This window comes from Leopardus geoffroyi, chromosome A1 (genome assembly GCF_018350155.1).
Source record: "Leopardus geoffroyi isolate Oge1 chromosome A1, O.geoffroyi_Oge1_pat1.0, whole genome shotgun sequence".
NCBI classification, from domain to species: Eukaryota; Metazoa; Chordata; class Mammalia; order Carnivora; family Felidae; genus Leopardus; species Leopardus geoffroyi.
In genome coordinates this window covers 103,419,632-103,444,229 of record NC_059326.1, presented here as the reverse complement: position 1 = coordinate 103,444,229, position 24,598 = coordinate 103,419,632, and positions in this window count along the sequence as shown.

The following is a 24,598-nucleotide window of genomic DNA, read 5'->3' as shown; positions in this document are numbered from 1 at the left end:
GTCCATGCCCAGAAATTGCAGCTGGGTGCTAGCCTGCTCCAGAAAAAGTTCATGTGATCATGTAATAACAGCATTTCAGGGATTGTGGTAAACCACAACACACATCTGGCACCAGGCTTCCCACTTAATGTCCTTGTTCCAGCACCAGCGAATGTGGTTTTTCTCTGGGGTCCTCTGGAACCTTTGTCTGTGGACAGGCCATACAGCCTCTACCAAATGTCCTGCCATCAGGGGAACCCCCTCTCCTGTATGGCCAGAGGACTCATTGGACCTTACTCTCTGCTCCTGGGGATTTGCCCTTCCCACTAGAGCACCTCCAGGCATCAAGCTGCAGAGTTTCAGACTCTGCACTCCCCCTGTTTATAGAGTCTTAATGGAATTTAAACCCCCTCCTTTCTTCTTTTTCTATTTTTTGTTCAGTCCTTTGTGTGCTCTTTTCTCTCCAGCTGCTTTGGGGGGAAGTGCTTTCCCATACTCCCCCGCCTGCCGCTGTCTCCATCCTCTCTCTGCAAGCAAAATTAGCTCCCTGCCCTCTGTGGCTTTTCTCTCCCCCAGTTTACCTCTCCATGATGCGTACCTGCTGAGTTCTGTGGTTCAGGTTGTGCAGATTGTTGTGTTAATCCTCAAGTCACTTTTCTAGGTGTGCAAGAGGGATGAGAGACACAAAAAATACTTCCATGCTATTCCACCATCTTGGCCCCTCCAGTTTTGTGCTGTTTTTTTTTTTTTTTAATAAGCCAAACATATCCTCTTTGTATTGGCTCCTAGGTTGTTTGCTTTTATATTTTTAATGTTTATTTATTTGTTTTTGAAAGAAAGAGAGTGAGTGGGGAAGGGGCAGAGAGAGAGGGAGAGAGAGAATCCCAAGCAGACTTCACACTGTTAGCACAGCGCCGGATGTGGATCCCCAACTCAACAAGCCCTGAAATCATGACCTGAGCCTGTATCAAGAATCAGACACTTAACCAACTCAGCTACCTAGGCACCCCTTTTTATTTTATCTTCTATATCTTATTTTATTTTATTTATTTATTTTTATTTATTTATTTAATTTTATTCATTTTTATAGCAGCTGAAATCTATTAGCCACAAAATCTGCCAGAGCCATACTGAAATTTTCACATCTAATTATCTTTAAAGTAGCCTAAACCAGCAGATTTTTAGTCACAGAGAGCCTACCTGCTTTGCATATTCCACAAAACCTCACAGAAAGCTGACATTCATTGATAAGCTGAGGCCTTGTCATTATAGGGCCCCATGCTGCTACCCACATCATGTTTCTCTGATCCAGAGACTGCTTGCTCTGCTGCTTACTGATACCATATGGATTTGTGAGCTCCCTTCCCAAACCCTCTCTCCCCTGGAAGTTCCCTTGCCCTCCTCCCCTTATCAATAGCCGCCCCTATGCTCTAGCCTCTGGACTGATTACTGTTGTGAGGGACTTTTCTTCCATGAAAATAAGGTAATGCATCACCTAATAATACTTGCGTGTGCTACTGCCAACTTGTGGTCATGTTTCTAGATCAGCCTCCAAATCCCTTGAACCTCTGCATATGGGTATTACCACATTTTGTTTATCAGTTTGACCATTGGTCCACATTTGAGTTGTACCTATCTTCAGCTATTGTGAATAGTGCTGCTGTGAACATATGTGTAAAAGGTTTTTGAACATCTTTTTTCCTTTTGGGGGATGGGGTTATATATCTAGAAGTGTGATTGCTGGGTCATGTGGTAATTCTGTGTTTAGTGTTTTGAGAACACGTTAAGATGATTTCCTCAATGGGTATCATTTTATATTCTCACTAGCTATGCATGAGGTTTGCAGTCTCCACATCCTTGACATTACTGATTATTTTCTAGTTTTTGTTTTTGTTTTATTATGACCACCTTAGTGGATGTGAAGTGATGTCTCATTGTGGATTTGATTTTCACGTGTTTATTGGCCATTTGTCTTTTTGGAGTAATGTGTATTCAATTCATTTGCCCATTTTTAAATTGGGTTGGTTGTGTTTTTTGTTGTTAGTGTCGTTGAGCTAGTTCTATAGTTTTAACTCTTCTTTTTATGTTTTGAATCTACACTGAATTAATTTTTGTACATTATGTAACATGGGAATGGGTAGTCATTATTTTGCATGTAGCTGCCTAGCACCGTTTGCTGAAAAGACTATTCTACATTGAACTGTCTTGACATCTAGATGAAAACCAATGATCATAAATGTCAAGGTTTATTTCTGGAATTTTAATTCTATCCCATTGATCTATATGCCTATTCATATGTGAGTATCACACTGTCTTGTTAAGTGTAACTTTGCAGTAAGTTTTGAAATCAGGAAGCGTGATCATTCAAACTTGTCTCTCCTTTTCCAAGGTTCTAAGTCCCTTACAATTTCAAATGAATTTTTGGATCAGTCTGTAAATTTCTTTATTTTATTTAACCAGGGATTCTTTTTTACTATTTTATTATTTCTTTACATTTACTCTCTTTTTCTTTTTGGAATCCCTATTAAGTAGCTTCTGAAGTCTCAGTTCATTAGGACAAATGGATTTATCTTTTATGTCTGCTTACAACTTTCTCTGTTCATACTCTCTCTCCCTTTGCTTTTTTTGTGTTACAATAGACTATCTCCTTCTAATGTCCCAGGTTTTTCATTTACCCCTGGCTTATTTCTCTTGTGCTCTTACATGCCATACTACTTTAAAAAATAATACTGTGAGATGTTTAGTTTCCAAGATTTATGATGGGCTCTCTAGCTTTGCACATATAGATTTCATACCCTTTCTTGTCTTCCCAATTGGGGATTTCTCTGTAAGTTTAACTAAGTGCTTTTGTTTCATGGTTTTTTTAAAAAAAATTTTTCTGAAAGTTTGGTGACTTTTTGGGGATGATATAAACATGTTTTCAGAACTCCTACACTATTCTTTGCGGATACAGCTTTGTGGACACAGCTTCTTTGTGAATACAGCTTCTAAGGACAGGATCTCCCCTGTCTTAATTTTGAAACACAAATATATTGGTTGTATCTGACATTGTTTCCTTCTTGGTTTTGGTCTTCTAGTATATTCTGGGGGTTCACGAACTCCTTTGGGAAATGCTCAGCATGTCAAAATTTTGTCACTTTCCTATCTGGGTTTTTGGTAGTGAATGCTATGGCCTCCTCCAAAACCAAGCAGAATAGGGAACAGAGAATAGGGAGAACAACCAAATGGCTCTGACTGTGAGTTCTCTATCAGTTAGTTGTTCAGTATTTTCCTCAGGTGCCATTTCTGTTCATTTTATTGGTTACGTACAATCTTGGATTGCTTCCACTGCTACTAGGAGTCTTTTGTACTCCTATTTCAATTCGATTGTATCTACCTCTAATCTTCGGGAATTTCTTTTAATTTCTGGCCCATTTGAGCCTATTTTTCTTTTGCCAACTCTATTATGTTCTAATTCTCTTAAAAGACTTTTTATTAGATTTTAGTTGGGGCATTCTATCAACAAGACATAAATCTTTTCACCATTTTGGTACAAATATGCCTCACAAACAATTTTAAAAATATTACAATTTGGTTTTCTAATAGGAAACTATTATGCATCCATCTGTGGACTTATGTGAAGTTTGTGTTTTCTGTATATATAAATCCATGTGTCCTCCTATAGGAATGAATATTATCTGTGTGTGCTTAAATGCATATTTCTGTGCTATGCTGTGTGTGAGTGTGTGAGTGTGTTTGCGGGGTGGGGATGGAGGGAGAGAGAAGGGGTTAGATTATGTACCCTGACTGTCACAGTTAAGCTATCATTCCTGGCTGTAACTATTGTATTTAAGATATTTATTTATAAAGAGAATAAAACATACAGAGGTACATATTCCTCGCCTCCATCCATTTCAGATACTATTCAGGTTAAATATGGGTGTCTGTTTGGATATGGCAGTGTTTTCATGTTTTCAATGGGTGTAGATGATTCTCTTGCTATGTCTGTGTGACTATACGTCTGTAAGTTTGTACCGTTTTTTTTCTTTCTTTTTTTTTTTTTTAAAGTTTATTCATTTATTTTTTAGAGAGACAGAGAGAGAGCCCAAGGGGGGAGGGCAGAGTGAAAGGGAGACACAGAATCCCCTGAGCTGACTGTAGAGAGCCTCATGTGGGGCTTGAACCCATGAACCATAAGATTATGACCTGAGCTGAAGTCAGATGCTTAACCACCTGATCCACCCAGTTGCCTTGTACTATTTATTTTTTCGACTGAACTGTAATTGAAAGAACCTGTGCTTTCAGAATTACCTTCACTTCAATTTTCTGGAGCTCTTTCCATAGAGAAATGAACCTGTCCAATGAATTGCTTAGTTCTTGTATAATTAATAGCATTATGATATTTTAGAAACTAACACTGAAACGTTTAAAATATCTTTAAAATATTGAAGGGGAAAATAATTTTTAAGACTTTTTTTTTTAATAAAAGCCAAGTTGTAAACAAAAACTGTTGGAAAGCTCATTCTAGTGGCGTTTTCCTATCTAAATAATACAGTGATTGAAGAGGAAAATAAAAGATGGAGTGAAATGATATTAAGTACGGTTGCCACAAGAATCATTTTTTTTATTGGATAGATATTATCATGAGACTTGATAAAAACTTCATTGATCACCCTCTGGCACTTTTCTCCTTTATTTCCCATGAAAGGAAGAGTTAACGAGAAAAACTAAAGAGCCTTTCAGAAGTAAGTCACACAATTCTTAGAGATCCACATTTCAAGAAATCCCGTTAACTGGAGATAAATGATTAGAAGGTTCAGCAAAAATTGTGAGTTACATCAGCAGAGTTCTCCAGAGCTAAACCCTTCTTTTATAGATGGGAGAGGGAAAATTAAGACTTTGCTTCTGATCTGCAGGCTCAACAAGGCCAGAACACGCCACATATTTTATGTTTTAAGAAAAGCACGAACAGGTTCAGATCTGTGACATCTGGCATCTGAAGTTTAAATGACAGAAATCTAAAGATATCTTTATATTATAGAAAAATATAAATAGACTAAAGTTTGATGCAAAAATTATAATTATATGCAGCTTTACATGTATTTTGTTCTTCTGTGTTTTAGGGCTGAAAAATATGTCTATTGATTGAGATTAATTGAAATATATACTGTTCATATTTAATAAATTCTTACTACATCCCAAGTAAGTACTGTGATAAATATGAAGAATATACTTGGTTAATTCATTGGTGGAATTTGCAGTCTGTAGAGATTAGGTTATTAAACAGCCAGTTAAAAAATAGACTGATAAATGCAGGGGCACCTCACTGAGTCTGGGAGTGGGGTGAGATTTCAGAGGAAATGATTAGTAGATAAATGAATAAAAAAAAAAGAGCTAGATAGAAAAGTTGAGACAGGTAGAAAGAGAAGGAATGATGTTTCAAGTAAGGATAAAAGGATGTGCAAAGCCTGTAGATGAGAGCATTACACTTTGGAAAAGGCTGAAAGTGGTTAACTATGGCTAGGTGAAAGGGTGTGAGTTAGGGAAGAGAAGAAGCAAAAATGGAAGCTGCTCGAGGCCAGGTAATGAAGGACTTGATAGCCAACTTAAGGTATTTGAACTTGATCCTAAGGGAAATGGAAAGCCACTGAATGATTTTAATTAGGTGTTGTGTTTACTAGGTTTGTACGTGGAAAATGTGCCCGAGAAAAGCAAGGCTGTGGGAAATGAGAGCAGTGACCAATCTTCTGTGGTAATCCACATAAGATATGGTGGTATGATGGTCTTAGACTGGCCTTGTAGCAAAATGGATGGAACAATGTGGACAAATTGATACCGAAGGTAAAGCTCCAGAGAATTTGGTAGTTAATTATATACTGGACAGCTGAACAGGGAAATATCAGTCAATCGTGGCACCTGGATTCATAACTGAGCCTCTAGAAGCACGGTGGTGTATTCAAAAAGTTTGGACCCCTTGATTACCATCAGATAAATTGTACAATTCTGCGTTACCGTCGATTGGCTTGTTGACTCCATTGCAAAAGAAGGAAGCTGAGCCTTGCAGAGTTTGGGTGATTTGCATGGCATCGCTTGTTAGTAAGTGGCATGTGAAATCTCAGTCTCATGTCCAGATGTTTTCTAGGTTTGACATTTTTACCCTTTGTTGTTTGGATCATACATTATCTGAACTGTTTAATTCTTCACTCAAATGTTAGTATGTATTCATTGCATACATGCAACAACCTACAGTCCATCTGCTTAAGTCCCTTGCAGTCCTGATTCCTGATTTGCAGCGAGTAGTGTTTAGGAAGAAACGCATTGGTTGAGGCTTGACTTATAACTGCATACTTACTTAGTGGCAAATGTTAAGTTCTTTTTTTAAAATGTTTATTTATTTTTGAGAGACAGAGAGCATATATGAGAGATTGGGGAAGGGGCAGAGAGAAAGGGAGACACAGAATCTGAAGCAGGCTCCAAGCTGTGAGCTATCAGCACAGAGCCTGACCTGGGGCTTGAACCCACGAACCATGAGACCATGACTTGAGCTGAAGTCAAACACTTCACTGACTGAGCCACCCAGGTGCCCTAGAAATTATTTTTTTAAAAAGAAAAACTTTGAAAAATTGGTATTGTGGCAGTGTGAGCTTATTGACTCTCATTGTTAGTTTTCCCCCAGTATAATTGCTACCTTTAACTAGGCAAATTGGCATATCATTTTAAAACAACATTTTGTAGCTAATCTTGTATCTAAATATGACCATGTCGTAAATTCTGCACAATGAGAAACAAGAGAGCTGTCCCTAAGATGTCTCCTGAAAAAGAGGTGTATGCATGTCTCCACCTTTTCTCCTGTCCTGTTACCTGGAGTACAGATGTAGCAGCTGCAGCTGACGCAACCATTTTGGACTATGTAAATAGGGTAATGCTTGAGTGGTGGCACAACAGGGAGCTGGAGGGCAACTCGATGCCTTATGCATGCCATGGAGATTCCATGGAACTCTGGCCTCAGAATCATTGGACTTCTATTGTGTGAGAAAGAAATAAATTTCTCTTTGGTTTAATTTATATATATTAAAGCCTGTAGGGTGTGTGACTGTGTGTGTGTGTGTGTGTGTGTGTGTGTGTGTGTGTGTGTATAAAATTATAAGGAGTCAAACCTACTTCTGACTCATACTTTTACAAACAGCAAATGAAAGAATTTCTGATTGTTTAGGAATTCATTTAGAGTGAACTAAACCTCAGCTAAGGGATTGTCCCTGTACTTATTAAAAGGACAAGCCCAGGATAAACACTGTAAAAATGCTTGTATTTTTGTTATGGAAGTGGAAAGTCAGGAACAGGATATCACTTAACAGTCACAAAATTCATAGACTATGGGGAAAGGTTGCATGATTTTGTCTCCCAGTATACTCAGAGAAGCAAGCTACTTGTGAGATAATACATTCATATGTTTATTCTCTGAGGAAACAGTAGCAGTGATGTTCCCCAAGGACACTCAATCCCAGTATACACATAACAAAAGAAAACTGGAAGCTTCTTCACAGGTATTTCCCATCAGCTGAAGATACAGCTGTATTAGTCCAAAGCCAGAAATTGAACTGCTAGCCCCAATAACACAATAATTGCTCTGTATACCCTGTCCTACCTGTCCCTTATCAACTCGTCTATATAGGATAAATTTGCCACATAAGTATTTTGGGCTGTATTTTGTCATCTTAGTACTACTGTGTTCAGATAATATTTCTCTTTCTTCGTAAGAAGAAAGTTCTATATAAGGAAAAGCCTTAGTATTCACTTCAAAAAGTTAGTAAGTGTTCATTTTAATCAGGTTGATTTGAATTTTCAAATATGCTATGAATTTATTTAAACAATACTTCTGTTCCATGTAGAATGAGAGAAAAAAAAAACAAAAGTGTAGTCTTTTCCCCAAATCTGGACATATTTTAACATACCAAATTCATAATAAAACAGCAATATAGTTACACTTTTGGTCCTGCAGATGTGTTACAAATGATGTATTTATCCTCTTTCATTATATATCTTAGGAGAAGAGTGAATACAAAAATTGATTTATGATTACCGTCATAAATTCCTTATCAATTGTGATCACATGTGTATGGCATAAGAATTAACTTTACGCTCTTACTGAGGAGAAAATAAATTGTTGAAAAAACAGGTAATCACTCAGTACTCAGGATATCCAACAGGTAATTGATCTGCAGATTTATCTTCTTTATTCTTATAAGACTAATTGTCCAGAAATGATAAACGTTGGCAACTATTTTTTTCTGAGACAATATAATTGTGAAATATCCAATTAGACTTGGAGTTTCAGATCAATATTTTGATAGGTCTTCAAGATGAAGCATTCTTTTGATAGTGGCCAAAATTAAGGGCTACATTAAGAAGACGATTTCCAATAAGTGATTTAGCACTGTGTCCTAGCACAGTGTAATTAATGATATGTCTATAACACTGCCAGAGCATTAAGTGGAATTTACTAACAAATGCTGTTAAGTTTTCACTTCTGCTCTGATGATTTGCTTTACATTAATATAAATGAGGTGAAATTAACACCAGCTCATAGTATAGCAGCCTATTTAATTTGGTTGAATATTTTTCAATCACTTTCAAGTAATGCATTTGGTTTCAGTGATAATAAAGTGAGAAAATTTATTATGTTTAATTTTAGAACACAATTTTGTGTATAGTTTTAATTTTTTATGAATTTCTGTCAGTCTTAGAGATGCAAAACAAAACATTGTAAAATAGTAAAAATATAATTCTTCGTAAAAGTATTTGTCTTATATAATAAAAGAAAAGAGAGAGAAGTCTTGAGGAAAATGCTATTTATTTTCTTTTTAAAGTGTTTATTTATTTTGAGAGAGAGAGAGCTTGTGCATGAGTTGGGGAGAGGCAGAGAGAGAGAGAGAGAGAGAGAGAGGGGGAGAGAATCCTAAGCAGGCTCCATGGTATCAAAGCAGAGCCCTACTCAGGACTTGGTCTCTTGAACAGTGAAATCATGACCTGAGTCAAAGTCAAGAGTTGGTCCCTAAACCAACTGAGCCACCCAGGCGCACCAACCCCTGCATTTATCATTGAGCATTTCTACTTGCTTTATATCAGAAAGATATATTTTGCTCACCTTTTCCTTCATGTACTTGTGGAGAGAAGATTATATTTACTTTAAATGGAGCCTGTTAATAAACATTAGGAGTCATTTGAAAGAAAACATTTTTCTAAAAACTTTTCAGGGGTGCCTGGGTGGCTCAGTTGGTTAAGTGTCAGACTTTGGCTCAGGTCATGATCTCACATGGATTTGAGCTCTGCATCAGGCTCTGTGCTGACAGCTGGGAGCCTGGAGCCTCCTTCAGATTCTGTGTCTCCCTCTCTATGCCCTTCCCTCCCCCCTCTTAAAAATGGGTGAACATTACAAAACATTTTTAAAAATAACTTTTTAGGGGCACCTGGGTGGCTCAGTTGGTTAAGCGTCTGACTCTGGCCCAGGTCATGGTCTCACGGTTCGTGGGTTCGAACCCCACCTTGTGCTCTGTGCTGACAGCTCAGGGCCTGAGGCCTGCTTTGGATTCTGTGTCTCCCTCTCTCTGTCCCTCCCCTGCTTGCACTCCGTCATTCTCTCTCATTCTCTCTCAAAAATAAATAAATATTTTTTAAAAAGTCTCTGAGATAGCTGTTTTATAGCAGTCTGATAGATAGTTGAAAACATATGGCTAACATGATGGACAAAATAGAATACATTATACTATCACTTAAAGGAGTTATAGGAGTGATGGGTAAAGATGATCAGGAGAAGTTCTAGGAAAAGACGTATATTGCAATGATGAGCAGGTGTTCTGATCCTAGTCACATCAGTAGACCAAAGGTCACAGTAGGACAAAAAGCTTAGAGCAAATCACTCCTGTGTCTAATTGTCAACATGTTTCTAAATTACAGCAATGAAAAATTAAGCACATATGTTGCATCTCTTTTCGGGATATGGACTCTAGCAGCTTGATACAATTAGACATGGAAGTATGGGGGACAGTCTTCTGTCTACACTAAACTATTATCATTTCTCTAGCGCCAAATACCTGAATGTTTAATACAAATTGATGTGCACTAATCGTGGAAGGAAGAAGAAAGAGATAATTGTTCATACCTGGCTGAGTGGAGAGGCATGCCGTGTCTTTGGAGGCACGGATTTGCCAAGCTTCTTTTTCTAGCATAAGGGCCAGGTGAACGCAAAGGCGCTAGTGTTTGAGTTGAAGGTATGTTTTATACAACAAAGAACTGAGAAGGCTAGCATCTTTCTCAGGGAGGGAGGAGGATGTATGATATGGGGAACAGGCAGATTGCAAAGGGAAGGTTTATACTCTGCTCTCTCAGGTTAAGAACTTATCCCTTGGAGACATTCTCAGCTCGTTTCTTGTGTTGTGTGGACAGGTGTGTGTGCTGTGCCCTGCTTATATTTACTTCTAAGGGAGAAGCAAGGGAATTCTCAGAGGAGAGGAAAAAAATGTGACCAGGAAAGGGCCTATTTGTTTTTCTTTGCCTTGACTCTGGAACCTGTTAACTTTTAGGCGGCAGTCCTATATCTATGATTCTAACCCTGTCTCAACCCTGTTGGGTTTCTGTCAGTGAAAAATACTGCTTTACCTAATCCAAAAAGAGTATCTGTGGTTCCAGTGTTGTCACCTGTGTGTGACCTCAAGAGTGTGTTGTAGTATCTTTAACAGTTCCCCGGGGCATGTTGGGATTCCTATTTTAAATTTTCTTTTGTTTCTCTTTACTGGAAGCAAGGATTAGAGCCCGTTTTGTACCTGCAAATTTAGACTTAATTTCTAGCTGCACCCCCTTATAGGCGGAAGTGATTATACACAAAGTGATCCGAAAACCTATGCTGTATTTCAAAGCCGTGGAAGCAGAATAACAAGAACAAAAGCAGGTTTTTGTATCAAAGTTGCCATGGATTAAAATAAAACATGCAACAGCTTTCTCACAGAAGGTTTAAACTGCTTCTCCCTGCTGCTTACCACTCCTAGCACTGTTAAGAGGATGTTTTTACACACTTGGATATTCAAGTCCCTTTTCCCTGATAGGTGGGTAACTCCTGGCCCCCTGAATGCTGCCTAGACTCTGAGCCTCACATTTCTTTTCCATTTTCCCCCTTCTTTGAGACACTGACCCCAGCTGATGCTGTCTCTGACTCTTCTTATTTTGGGGAGGGAGGTAAAAGGCAGGACACTATTAGAGTAAGGCCAGTGTTAGCGTGCTGAGGATGTTGACTATGGTACTGTAAGCAGAAATGAGGATTTAAAAGGCTTTTCCATAAAAAGGAGTTGACAAGCCCTGATAATTCTGGTTGTAGGGAGAGGATGACTCAAATCTTTCAAGCATGGTTTCCTCGGGGAAAAATAGCTGATGACATTAAGGAAGTCAAAGGGGGAGCCATCTGGAAAAGGGAAGGAATGAATTTTTTACTTGTTTGTTTTTTCTTTTTTTAACACGGCCAAAGTCATGTTAAAATATCAAAGTCACTATTCCTAGGTGGTAGTTGAGGTTGTTGCTTGAGGTCGGAGCTGCAGAAAATATATTGGAGAAGTAGCTACTTGGGCACAGATGTGGATGTAATGAGAGTTAACTGAGGAGAGAAGAAGACAGATAAGCAGAAGACTTGAATCTGACCTTGGGAAGTACACACATTGGCAGAGCAGGGAGAAGATTTGAAGAAGGTGGCCAAAGATTCGTATGAGAGATTGGAGGGGATCAGCAACATTTCTCCTTGCCCCTGGAAGGAGGGCTACAAACTAGAAGTCAACGTTTAAAAACAGATACTTCTTCCCTCTACTTTTTTCTTGTATATAAGACATATTCTTATGGATACTGTTTTTCTTCCGAATATAACCCAGCATGATAAAATAGTAGAAAGAAAACGTGTTTGAGATTTCTTTTCCCTGAGTTTTATCATATGCCACCATGTCCACATAGTGTGGCAGCCCTGGAACGTGCCACTCAGATCTCTCGCAAGAAAAACTGCCTCAAGCAGTAGACTGATAGTCTCAGCTGTCACTCCTGAATCCACCACCGCATTGAGACCAGTCTTCCCTGCGCCATTCCCAACGGTGGCAAAGTACAGTGTGGGTACCGCTCTACACGTCCCTGCTCAGCCCTCTTTACCTTGCAACTTTTGTTCGGAGATCATTCATTCACCTGCTGGAGGTTTTCTCCCAACTGCACTACTGTCTCACAGTCTTGCACCACACTCTCTCTCCATCCTTATTCCTTTCGTATGTATTGAGCCCACTGTGGCTGATTATTTCTCTTTCATGGGCAGTTATACTAATACATCCCTTGGTAGCTGCTTCTTAGGACCTAAACTGACACATGTATCAACCTATAGATGACCAGGGAAGCTCTGATAACCCCTGCCCCACAGAAGAAAGAGCCAGATCCTCAAAATTGATTTGAAATTAATTTGTTCTTCACTGCCCCCAAGATTTTAGGACTTAATTATTTTCTTTTTTAAAAAATTTTTTTTTCCAACGTTTTTATTTATTTTTGGGACAGAGAGAGACAGAGCATGAACGGGGCAGGGGCAGAGAGAGAGGGAGACACAGAATGGGAAGCAGGCTCCAGGCTCTGAGCCACCAGCCCAGAGCCCGACGCGGGGCTCGAACTCACGGACCGCGAGATCGTGACCTGGCTGAAGTCGGACGCTTAACCGACTGCGCCACCCAGGCGCCCCAAGACTTAATTATTTTCTAATTGGAGTAATATCCATGTCAAAGAACCTAGACTAGACTGGATTGGGTCATACATGGTCTTGACTTTGCTATATTTAGCTTAATTGGGTCATCAATTTCATCTCATAAATCATGACCATTTGGAAAAAATAGCTGACTTGTATATTGTAAAATTGTTTTTGTTCTGTTCAAGAAACCCTTTTTAAAACCAAATTTGTAGTAACAGTTCTGAAGAACCACTGATTTTTTTTCGAGTGATTAATAAGTGGAAACCTTTGTATTACTTAGAGACAAGTTTTTAAAAAGTTAACAAAAAGAGCAGGTCACCAAGTCTTAAAATGAGAAAATAGGAGCATTTTACAGTGTAGCTTAATAAAACTAAATTACTCAAAGTGAATATGTTCTTAGGGGATAACTAACTTCTGGGAATGAAACAGGCAATTTTTAAAAAAATATTTTTTTAATGTTTATTTATTTTTGAGAGACAGAGACAGAGCATGAGTAGGGGACAGGCAGAGAGAGAGAGAGAGAGAGAGAGAGAGAGAGAGAGAGAGAATCACAGAATCTGAAACAGGTGCCAGGCTTTGAGCTGTCAGCACAGAGCCCGATACAGGGCTTGAACCCATAGAACATGAGACCATGCCCTGAGGTGAAGTAAGATGCTTAGCGGAGCCACCCATGCACCCCATGAGACATGCAATTTAAAAGTTATTTTATCAGATCTTCAGATGAGTGGGTGAATGGATTGATTGTGCAAAATTGAAAGAAAAGCTTTATATTTAGCACATAGTTTTGGTATTAATACAGGGATTTCCAAATAAATTGCCATGCCAGAAAGTTAAATAACAACAGAAGTGTGTAAGTGAATTAATGCAACTTCTCAACATATATCACATGTTCTATTTGAAAGAGGTAATTAGTTGGCATTTGGGAAATCTGGCTTTAACTTGTACCTGGCTTGATAACATTGGGCTTCCTTTAATCCCTCATTTGAAATTTCTGACTTGATATATATGAGTCCCTCAAAATTTTTCAATCTTTGATTTTATTCAGTTTATTTCCAGGAGATTTTGAACTAAAAATAACTAGTTCCATTTTTGTAAGTTTGTTGCACATATATTTAGCATCAAATAGGTATGAAAGCAATATTATGATGTCTGCAAATTACATACACCTACTCATATGTTTACTTGAAATCCATTTCTCATCAACTGGTCATAATATGGAATTCCTTTGAAGACATTGGTCTTATTTTACTCATGTTTTATTTCCTACAATACAGAGAGTGGATGTTAAAGTAACATTGTGGATTGGATTGCATATTTTGCATCAATAGAGGGCTTGGGAAGAGTTTCATATCATGGTTGCCTGGGAAAACCCTTTTATAGAGATGTTAAATATTTGGGGAATTGGACTGAATATTCTGTATCACTTAGAAGGATTATGAGAAGTTTCATGTGGTATTGGTTGCTGGTGCAAATACTTACTCAAGGTGAGATTTCTGTGGTACTGCACATACGTGAACTCAGTCATAAAAAAATCACAAGCTATGCTCATTAAAGAAGTCATGAAACATGAAACATTCATCCACATATTTCAATAACGTATATAAACAATAGCATATATAATTGCTGAACAGTTATTTTAAAAGGTATTCTTGGGGCCCCTGGGTGGCTCAGTTGGTTAAGTGTCTGACTTCAGCGCAGGTCATGATCTCAAGGTTCTTGAGTTTGAGTCCCCCATCGGGCTGTGTGCTGACAGCTCAGAGCCTGGAGCCTGCTTTGGATTCTGTGTCTCCCCCTCTCTCTGCCCCTCCCCCCCTGCAAATTAAATAAACATTATTTTTTTTAAAAAAAATAAGGGTATTTTTACTTTATTAAGAAAGAAAAATGATAATAGTATTTTCTCTTGTATATTATGTATCTGATACTGTATTAGGAACTTTATCATCATTTTATTTAATTCTCATAATGGTTCAATGTCCCATCCCCTCCAATTTCAGTTGAAGAAACTTAGTATGATAAATTATCCACAATCACACTGATATTAAGAGGCAGAGCCAGGGTTCAAATTAAATGGATCTGCCTCTAAAACTCAAAGTTTTCCCACCAAAACAGAGAACCATACGCTTATAGTAGCTTATGAATCATTGGATAAATCCCCAAATGTGGATTCATTCATTCACCATTTAGTGAGATCCTCTGTCCTTGGTGCTGGATTGTGAAAGTTAATAATGACAAGGCCTCTCTTCTCATGGAGATTATAGTTTAATGGAAGAAAAGTTAAATAAATGAGATAGTTTCAGCTCCTTTTTAAAGTTGAAAACAAAACACAAAATTCACTCAGTGGTTATTTCCCTGACTCCTAGTAACTAAAAAGAGAAAGAATTTCCATTAAGTTATTGAAGAAGACTCCCTAGAAGTCTACAGAAAATATCATGATGGCACAATATTGAAAGCACTGCCATTGAATATTAGAAAAAGACTAATTTAAAAGAAGACCTGAATAAATAAAATGCATATTATATTTTTGATTAGAAAAATACATGGCAGAGATGCCAGTCATCTAAAATTTAATCCATCACTTTGATGACACTCAATGAAAATCCCATTGGGACTTTATGGAAGTTGGCATCTGAAAAGGAAGACATGAAGAGTAACCATTTAACTTTGAAAATAGAAAAATGAACAAAAATACTTGACAGGGATTTCCATTCTGTATCTAAAATAAACTACAAAACTTATTTTATGTTAAAAGAGTGTGATATTGGCACAGAAGCAGATCATTGAAGTAGAAGATCCAAGAAAATAGGGCCATATGTGTAACAATTTCATTTGCAATAAAGGTGGCATCTCCAATTAATGAAAAATGGTGTACCCGTATTGGGACAAATGAAAATGAAGTAGGAGGAGAATAGGTTAGGTATTGATTTTATCCATGTACACACCCACACTCACACATAAATGCATACTCACACAAACTTCAGATTGTTTTAAGAGTTAAACAAAGAAATTTATGAAGTCTGTAGAGGGAAATATTGAGGAATGATCTAATGATATTAATGTTTTGTCATCTTGTTCTAAAATGTGTACACATAGGATGGGATCTTTATCTAAGCCCAACAGTTATAATGCAAGACTAACAGATTTGACTGTGGAGAAATTTATTTTGTTAACGTTGACTTACTTTTGAGACACAGAGAGACACAGCACAAGCCAGGGAGGGGCAGAGAGAGAGGGAGACACAGAATCCGAAGCAGGCTCCAGGCTCTGAGCTGTTAGCACAGAGCCCGATGCAGGACTCAAACTCAAGAACCTCAAGATCACAACCTGAGCCAAAGTTGGATGCTTAACTAACTGAGCCACCCAGGCCCCCTACTATGGAGAAATTAAAATTTTTCACAGGATAAGAAGTAAAAGCGCCATTAGCAAAATTGAAAGACTAAGGACTGACAATATATTTGCATCCTCAGTATGAGGTAGGGATTAAATTTAAAAAATTTAAAGTGTCCCTTAGCAAGAGAACGATAAAATACAAAATGGTTTATGACCTGGAATATTCTACACTTGTTAAGTAATTTGTTTATTCATAGGTCTGAGAAGCATTTATTGAGTACCATTGGGTACTAGGCCTAAAAAAAGGCACGGAACATACTTCAATGTAAATTTCTAAATTAATAAAGCCAGTCTGAAAAGACTACATAGTGTATGATTTTAACGTTGTGACATTTTGGAAAAGGGCAAAGTTACGGAGATAGTAAAAAAAGGTCAGTGGTCATCAGGAGTTAATGGGGAGGAAGGAATACATAGGTAAAGTGCAGGAAATTCTTAGGGCAGTGAAACTATTCTGTATGATACTGAAAGGCAGACCTATGACATTATGAATTTGTCAAAACCCATAGAATGCACAACACAAAGTGAACCGTAATGTACAGTATGAACTTTGATGAATAATAATCCATCAATATTGGTTAATCAATGTCCCACACTAACTCAGGATGTTAACACTAGAAGAGACTGGGCTGAAAGAGAGAGGGGAACAGGGAATTCTCTGTACTATCTGCTGAATTTTCTGTAAATCTCAAACTGCTCTTAAAAAATAATGTCAGCTAATAATAAACAGTTAAACATAGAAACAGAAAACCCCAGAAAACAAATGTATATATTACTGAATTATTATGATGGAAACGTCCTTGAACCCAGTTCTACAAGTGAAACTTTGTCAGCCACCATAGAAGCCCTGCCATACATCCATCCCATTCTGCAAAAGTGACCATTATCATGGCTTTTGTAGTGATTACTTTCTTGTGTTTTTCATGGTTTCCCCTCAAACTACAGTTTAGTTTCCTATTTAAAAATGTTTGACATATTTAAGTTTTAACAAATGTACACCTGGCAGTATTTTAAAAACATCACTGTGTCTGCTCTGTGGAAAATAGACTATTTGTAGTGCAAAGACAGGAGGCAAGAGGAATCATTCAGAGACGGTTACAGTGGTGGGTAGCTTGGACGATGATGACAGTGAGACAGGTAGAAGGAATCTGTTTGTATTTAGAAGGCTGATCCCAAATGCTTTGGTGATGGGTTGCATATGGAGCATAAGAGGAAAAGAGGAACGAAAGATGACTGGAAGAAAAAAGTTGCCATTGGCAGAAAGAGGAAAATGCCAGAACAGTTCCCATTATTTAAAAAAATCATAGGTAGAGGTTGCCTGAGTGGCTCACTTGGTTAAGCGTCCAACTCTTGGTTTTGGCTTAAGTAATGGTCTCTTGGTTTGTTGGTTCAAGCCCACAGTGGGCTCTGTGCTGGCAGCATGGAACCTGCTTGGGATTCATTTTCTCTCTCTCTTTCTCTCTCCTTCCCTTGCTCATGCTCTCTCTCTCTCTCTCAAATAAATAAACTTTTAACAAATAAATAAATAATCATAGGCAGATCCCTATTGATTTTGAGGATAAAAGTTATTAGCTTAAGAAACCAACTTTTATTACTGAAGAATAATGATATATTGAATAATATGTGTTATAGAATAATGTATGTAAATATTATAAACATACAAAATAATATAAAAACTACGCATAATTGGTTACATAAGGAAGGGAGTTTTGCAGTGAGGTGTGAGAGACTACTTCTGTTATTCTAGAAACTTCTGTAATCTTTGATCGTTTGTATGAATGAATTATTTCTATATTTCACGTAAACAGAATCATGCACATGTGCATGGGTATACATATTTAATTTTGAACATAAACGGTTTTGTCCCATAATTAGTGCATGGTTCATAAATTTGTAGCTCTAAAATAGTTTTTAATATCATGACTTTCAATGGTAGGCAGTTGAATGTGCAAAATATGATTCAGAAGGGGCTCAAGCACAGCCTCACAAATTCCAAGTTAGGACATGACTGCTGTGTGGGACAGAACTCTGTGTTCCCCAGCCCCTTGGCAGGAATGAGGAGGTGCTCGGAGAAACCATGGATTGCTTGGAGGAAGACGAAGGTGACCTGTGATACCAGCCACTGTGGGACAAGGCAGAACTGTGGACATCTGACATTATTGCTGGCTTATCCTGAAGAGGTCCAGATAGCATGAAATACATTACAGGAGAGGGAAACTGGGTTAAATCCAATCTTTCCTCCCCAAATAATGATAATGGCAAGCTCCCCAAATCTTGGATCACCTTCAGGAAGACAGGAAAAAGAGTCATGAAGGAGATAATCTGGACTTGAGTCAATTTAAATCCAGAATGAAACACACATAATCAGGGTTTGGGGAAAGGAGGTACACATGCATGTGCACATGCAGACACACACTTTTAGCATGACAGATGGAGCAAGAAAGAGAACAAGGAAGAGAGGGAGTTACTCTCGATGACAAAACATAATTTTGCATGGACATTTAGTTGGTAAGCGATAGTGATTTCGATTCATTCACTGCACATACAGATTGAAGAGTTTGGTATTTATGGTTTGATATTAGTTTTGTTTTTGTTTTTATTTTTGTCATTTCTACATGGTTTTATTCCAGAGTATAACCATTTTATTTGGGCAAATAAGTAAATAAGAATTCACAGTGTTTTCACAGGAATTAATGTTATATGAAATGTCTTGGTTAACCAAAAGCTACTATTGATCTTACGTTCATTAAGTTGTGATATGTTTATATTTTAGTGTAAAAGCAGTCTGTTTGTAATATACATGAAGCAAATGTAACAAATCCCTTTCATTTTTATGTATCAAAATACCAGGGGTATTCTTCAATGTTTTGTGGTTGTTAGGTAGTATATACATATAAACACTGAAAATAATGAGAAAAAGCCATTTGTTATATCAATGATGGGATTAACTCAAAGGGAAATGATGAAAGTGCATTGAAAAACATGCTGTAAGCTATGCTTGCTTTGCAGTCTATGCAGATTGACATTTCCAATTGTGACTGGAGAAAATAGGAAGTAATTGCATTCAGTCTTTTACAGCTATATGTGCTGGTATGCCATAGAATGATAGGTCTGGCGATGCATTAGTATGGATCCATTTGGATGGATTCTTCTTTCCCTTTTTTAATGGCATCAGTCTGCGGCAGTTTCAGATCTATTGTCTACAGTCCAAGCCCAGGGCAAGATCTTACTGTGGTGCAATGACCTTCTTTATTTCTTTCCTTAACGTTTCCATTAGTCTTTTTAATCTGTCCTAATGCGACAAGTTTATGTCAGCTAGCATTGTCTTAAACTAACATTACTTTGCCAGAATTTTCCAAACAGTTTAACAATTTGCCAGCTGTTGCTTTTCATAAAAAAAATGAAAGGTTATATGTATTGTTCAGTCAACTGTGGTTCAAAGGAAAAAAGAAAAGTATGCAGGGGAAATTGCAACTTGCCAGGGCTGAGGTAGTTTTAAACTTGCCTGTGTTTTCAGGATGCTGATAGTGGGTGTGATCATCAGAGTGAGATGGGGGGAGCAATGACGTGCTACCTTGGTGTCTCTCCTGAGGTTATTTAGCCATGCTTTTCCTTTTGAAATACTTTACATTTTATTACTTGAAACCATTTTTTATGCTAGAAACGAATTCCTGCACATTTGTCTTTCTGAACATATTTATACACATGCACGTGGGCACACACTCACTCCCCACCGAAGCTTTTTTTGTTCGTGTTCTCTGACGACCCCAAATGTTCATACTCTCCCAAGAACAGTATTAGAAGCAATTCAGTTATCATGGTACTCAGTGGTAATTGATAGCTGTGGTGAATAATGAGAGTAATCTATTAACTCAGACAATGACTGCCCCTACATTGGCTAATTCTCATGGAGTCACACAATTATGTTGTAATAGAATACGGAATGATAAGATGATGCCCAAATTCTACAAGTTTAAATTCCATGGAGGTACAGTGTTACTTTCTACAAAACTATTTGAATATGTGCTTTGGGATTTGGGAATAAGTAGCAAAATATCTATTTTGAATAGACAGATACTTTCCATCAATTTGAAGGTTTTATGGCTGACACATAAAGATTGTACTCTCATCACTAGGCAGATGCTAAATGTTCACATAAAGAGAGTGAGTATCTGTTCTGAGAAACAATATGGCCTATCTGTATTCATATATGGAAACCCAAGATGGAGCACTCATAAAATGCCAAGAATTCATGTTCAAATAGAAATCTATCACATGTAAACGCAAGGTTCAAAAACCCTTCATAAGCAGAGGGATAGAGGTTGTACAGATGGGGAAAAGGATTATACATTTTTATCAAATTATAGACAGAATCTTGTTTAGAGATTATTAAATCAGGGAAGTAGTACTTTTAGAAGTCTGCAAGAACTAGAATTTTATTATTGAGTCGAGAAGAAATACAGTAAGTTGAGAGAATTTTCAAAAAGAAAGTTAATAAATCTGATGTTCTAGAAGTTTCTGCATGAAGCAGTTCAGGTTTTTTTTGTTTGTTTTTGTTCTTTTTTTATTTAAATTTTTTTCTTTTTCAACGTTTATTTATTTTTGGGACAGAGAGAGACAGAGCATGAACGGGGGAGGGGCAGAGAGAGAGGGAGACACAGAATCGGAAACAGGCTCCAGTTTCTGAGCCATCAGCCCAGAGCCTGACGCGGGGCTCGAACTCACGGACCGCGAGATCGTGACCTGGCTGAAGTCGGACGCTTAACCGACTGCGCCACCCAGGCGCCCCTGTTTGTTTTTGTTCTTAATTTCTAAGCTTGCACTCTCCATTTCAGCTGTTGAACCAATGGTTGAGTTTATTGTTCCTAGGATTTACATGTGCCGCAGCAGGAAAAGAATGAGAAGTTTGCCTGCTTGATAAAATTTCTTCACTTTCAGGGTCTTCTTGTTCCTGGCTCCTTTTTCTTGAACTTCTCACTCCTATCCTTGCTTAAGCCTTGGGCTTCCTGCTATTTCAGGGTTCTCGTTACCAAGGTGGATATTTATACCAGGGAACATTTATCTACTTTCTGTCTGCTTTCTGGGTTTGGTTTACCTCCTGATTATTTCTCCCAGCCTCAGCCTAACCTGGTCTTGTTATTCTTTTTTGTCTGAGTAACCTTAAGAGATAGAAGTTTAAAAGTAAACATAGTAGTCTAAAAATTAATTAGGTTCAGGGGCATCTTGTTCTTTCTGGAATAATACTTAGTGTGGTAGGCAGAATGATGACCACTGAGTATACTCACATCTTAATCTTTGGAACCTATGGAAGTATGAATGTCTTATGTGGCAAAGGAACTTGATAGATTGTTAAGTATCTTGAGATGGCAAGATGATCTTGGGTTACCTTGGAGAGATCTTGGATTATCCAAGTGAGCTCTAAATGCAATCACAAGTATTCTCGTACGAATGATGCAGAGGAGATTTGACTGTAAAGGAGTAGGTAGTGTGACTAAGCGGCTGAGATTAGAGTGTTAGGGCCAGGAGCCAAAGAATGGCATTCAGCTCTATAAGCGGAAGAGGTAAAGAACAGACTCTCCCCTGAAGCCCCCAGATGGAGCCACTCCTGATGACACCTCACCTTTTGCCCCATAAGATTAATTTTGGAATTCTTGCCTGGAGAACTGGAAGAGAATGAATTTCTGTTCTTTCAAGCCACTGCATTTGTGTTAATTTGTTACAGTAGCAACAAGAAACGAACAGAGATTTTGGTACCTATAAGTAGAAGGCTGCTGTAACAAATATATAAAAATGTGGAAGTGACTTTGAAATTTGGCATTGGATAGAACCGGCAAGAATTATGAGGAACATAATAGAAAAAGCCTAGATTTTTTTTTTTTTGAGCAGATTGCTAGTAGAAATATGGCATTAAAATATTAGTAACATATGCTGGTGAGGTTCTCTTAAGAAATGAGGAACATCTTACTGGGAACTGGAGGAAAGAGGAACGTTGTTATATAAGGACAGAAAGCTTAGCTGAATTATGTTCTACGGTTATGCAGAAAGTGGGACTTGCAAGTAATGAATTTAAATATTTAGCTGAGTGTAGTTCCAACAAAGTGTTGAAGGTGCAGCTTAGTTTCCAACTGCTGCTCATAGTGAAATGTGAGAGGAAGATGGGCCTCCTGGGTGTCTCAGGCGATTGAGCGTCCGACTCTTGATTTTGGCTCAGGTCGTGATCTCAGGGTTCATGAGATTGAGCCCTTAGGCAGACTTCATGCTGAGTGTGGAGCCTGCTTAAGATTCTCTCTTTCTCTCTGCCCCCCTCCCCCTACGCTCTCTGTCTCTCTCAAAAATATGTGAGAGGAAGAGAGAAATTGAGGAAAAAATGGTTATGCAAAAGAGAACTATGATTTGATGATGTAGGAAATTCCTGGTCTATCTGATTGCAAAAAGTGCTAAAATAGAAGATTCACTGTCAGGTATTTGTGCTCTGGAGAGACCAAGAGTGTGTTTGGACAAAGTTTTGCTTGTGCTAAATGGATTAGGGGCATGACTCATTGATCCCCTCAGCATCTCAGCAGAAGCCAGGAATACAGATTAGATTATCCAGGAGAGATCTGTGAAGAAGCCTCTTGTCTAATAGAGTGAATCCTTGAGGTATACACAGGAGACCCACCAAGGTGTCGAGATAGTTTCATCAGCAGAAATACAGCTAGCCTGGACTAAAAGGGTCACAGATAGGACGAAATGAAAAATTTTCAGACTACCAAAATTCTACAGGCGTAAAATGAGCTGATAAAACTATTGAGCTGAGAATATGCACTACCATTTAGGAGAAGGGAAGGATGACTGCAAGGGCAGAGCATTTGGCCCAGAGGAAGCCTTCAGCCATACGTTATTTTTGGGCTTTGAAACCTATTGGAGTTTGCCCAGATGGATTTTGTTGGTGTTGTTGTTCACTTCATTTTATTTATAGACTTATTTTTCATTTTTATTAAGTTTTTAATTTTAATTCGTGTGGTTAACATACAGTGTTGTATTAGTTTCAGGTATACAATACAGTAATTTAATAGTTCCAGATATTACTCAGTGTTCATCAAGATAAGTATGCTCTTCATCCCCTTCATCTCTTTGACCCATCCCCCCACCCGCCCTCCCCTTTTGGTAACCATCTGTTTGTTGTCTATAGCTAAGAGTCTGTTTCTTGGTTTGTCTCTTTGTCTTTTTCTTTTCCTTTTTTTGTTTTTTTTTATTTGTTTGTTTGTTTGTTTGTTTCTTCACTTCCACAGATGAGTGAAGTCATTGTCTTCCTCTGACTTACTTTGCTTAACGTAATGCTCTCTAGCTCCATCCATGTCTTTGCAAATGGCAAGATTTCATTCTTTTTTTTTAATATATGAAATTTATTGTCAAATTAGTTTCCATACAACACCCAGTGCTCATCCCAAAAGGTGCCCTCCTCAATGCCCGTCACCCACCCTCCCCTCCCTCCCACCCCCCATCAACCCTCAGTTTGTTCTCAATTTTTTAAGAGTCTCTTATGTTTTGGCTCTCTCTCCCACTCTAACCTCTTTTTTTTTCTTTTTTTTTTCTTCGCCTCCCCAATGGGTTTCTGTTAAGTTTCTCAGGATCCACATAAGAATGAAAACATAGGGTATCTGTCTTTCTCTGTATGGCTTATTTCATTAGCATAACACTTTCTAGTTCCATCCACGTTGCTACAAAGGGCCATTTCATTCTTTCTCATTGCCACGTAGTACTCCATTGTGTATATAAACCACAATTTCTTTATCCATTTATCAGTTGATGGACATTTAGGCTTTTTCCACAATTTGGCTATTGTTGAGAGTGCTGCTATAAACATTGGGGTACAAGTGCCCCTATGCATCAGTACTCCTGTATCCCTTGGGTAAATTCCTAAGGGCATTGCTATTGGTGGGTCATAGGGTAGGTCTATTTTTAATTTTTTGAGGAACCTCCACACTGTTTTCCAGAGAGGCTGCACCAGTTTGCATTCCCACCAACAGTGCAAGAGGGTTCCTGTTTCTCCACATCCTCTCCAGCGTCTATAGTCTCCTGACTTGTTCATTTTGGCCACTCTGACTGGTGTGAGGTGATGTCTGAGTGTGGTTTTGATTTGTATTTCCCTGATGAGGAGCGACGTTGAGCATCTTTTCATGTGCCTATTGGCCATCCAGATGTCTTCTTTAGAGAAGTGTCTATTCATGTTTTCTGCCCATTTCTTCATTGGATTATTTGTTTTTCAGGTATGGAGTTTGGTGAGCTCTTTATAGATTTTGGATACTAGCCCTTTGTCCATATGTCATTTGCAAATATCTTTTCCCATTCTGTTGGTTGCCTTTTAGTTTTGTTGATTGTTTCCTTTGCTGTGCAGAAGCTTTTTATCTTCATGAGGTCCCAATAGTTCATTTTTGCTTTTAATTCCCTTGCCTTTGGGGATGTGTCAAGTAAGAAATTGCTACGGCTGAGGTCAGAGAGGTCTTTTCCTGCTTTCTCCTCTCG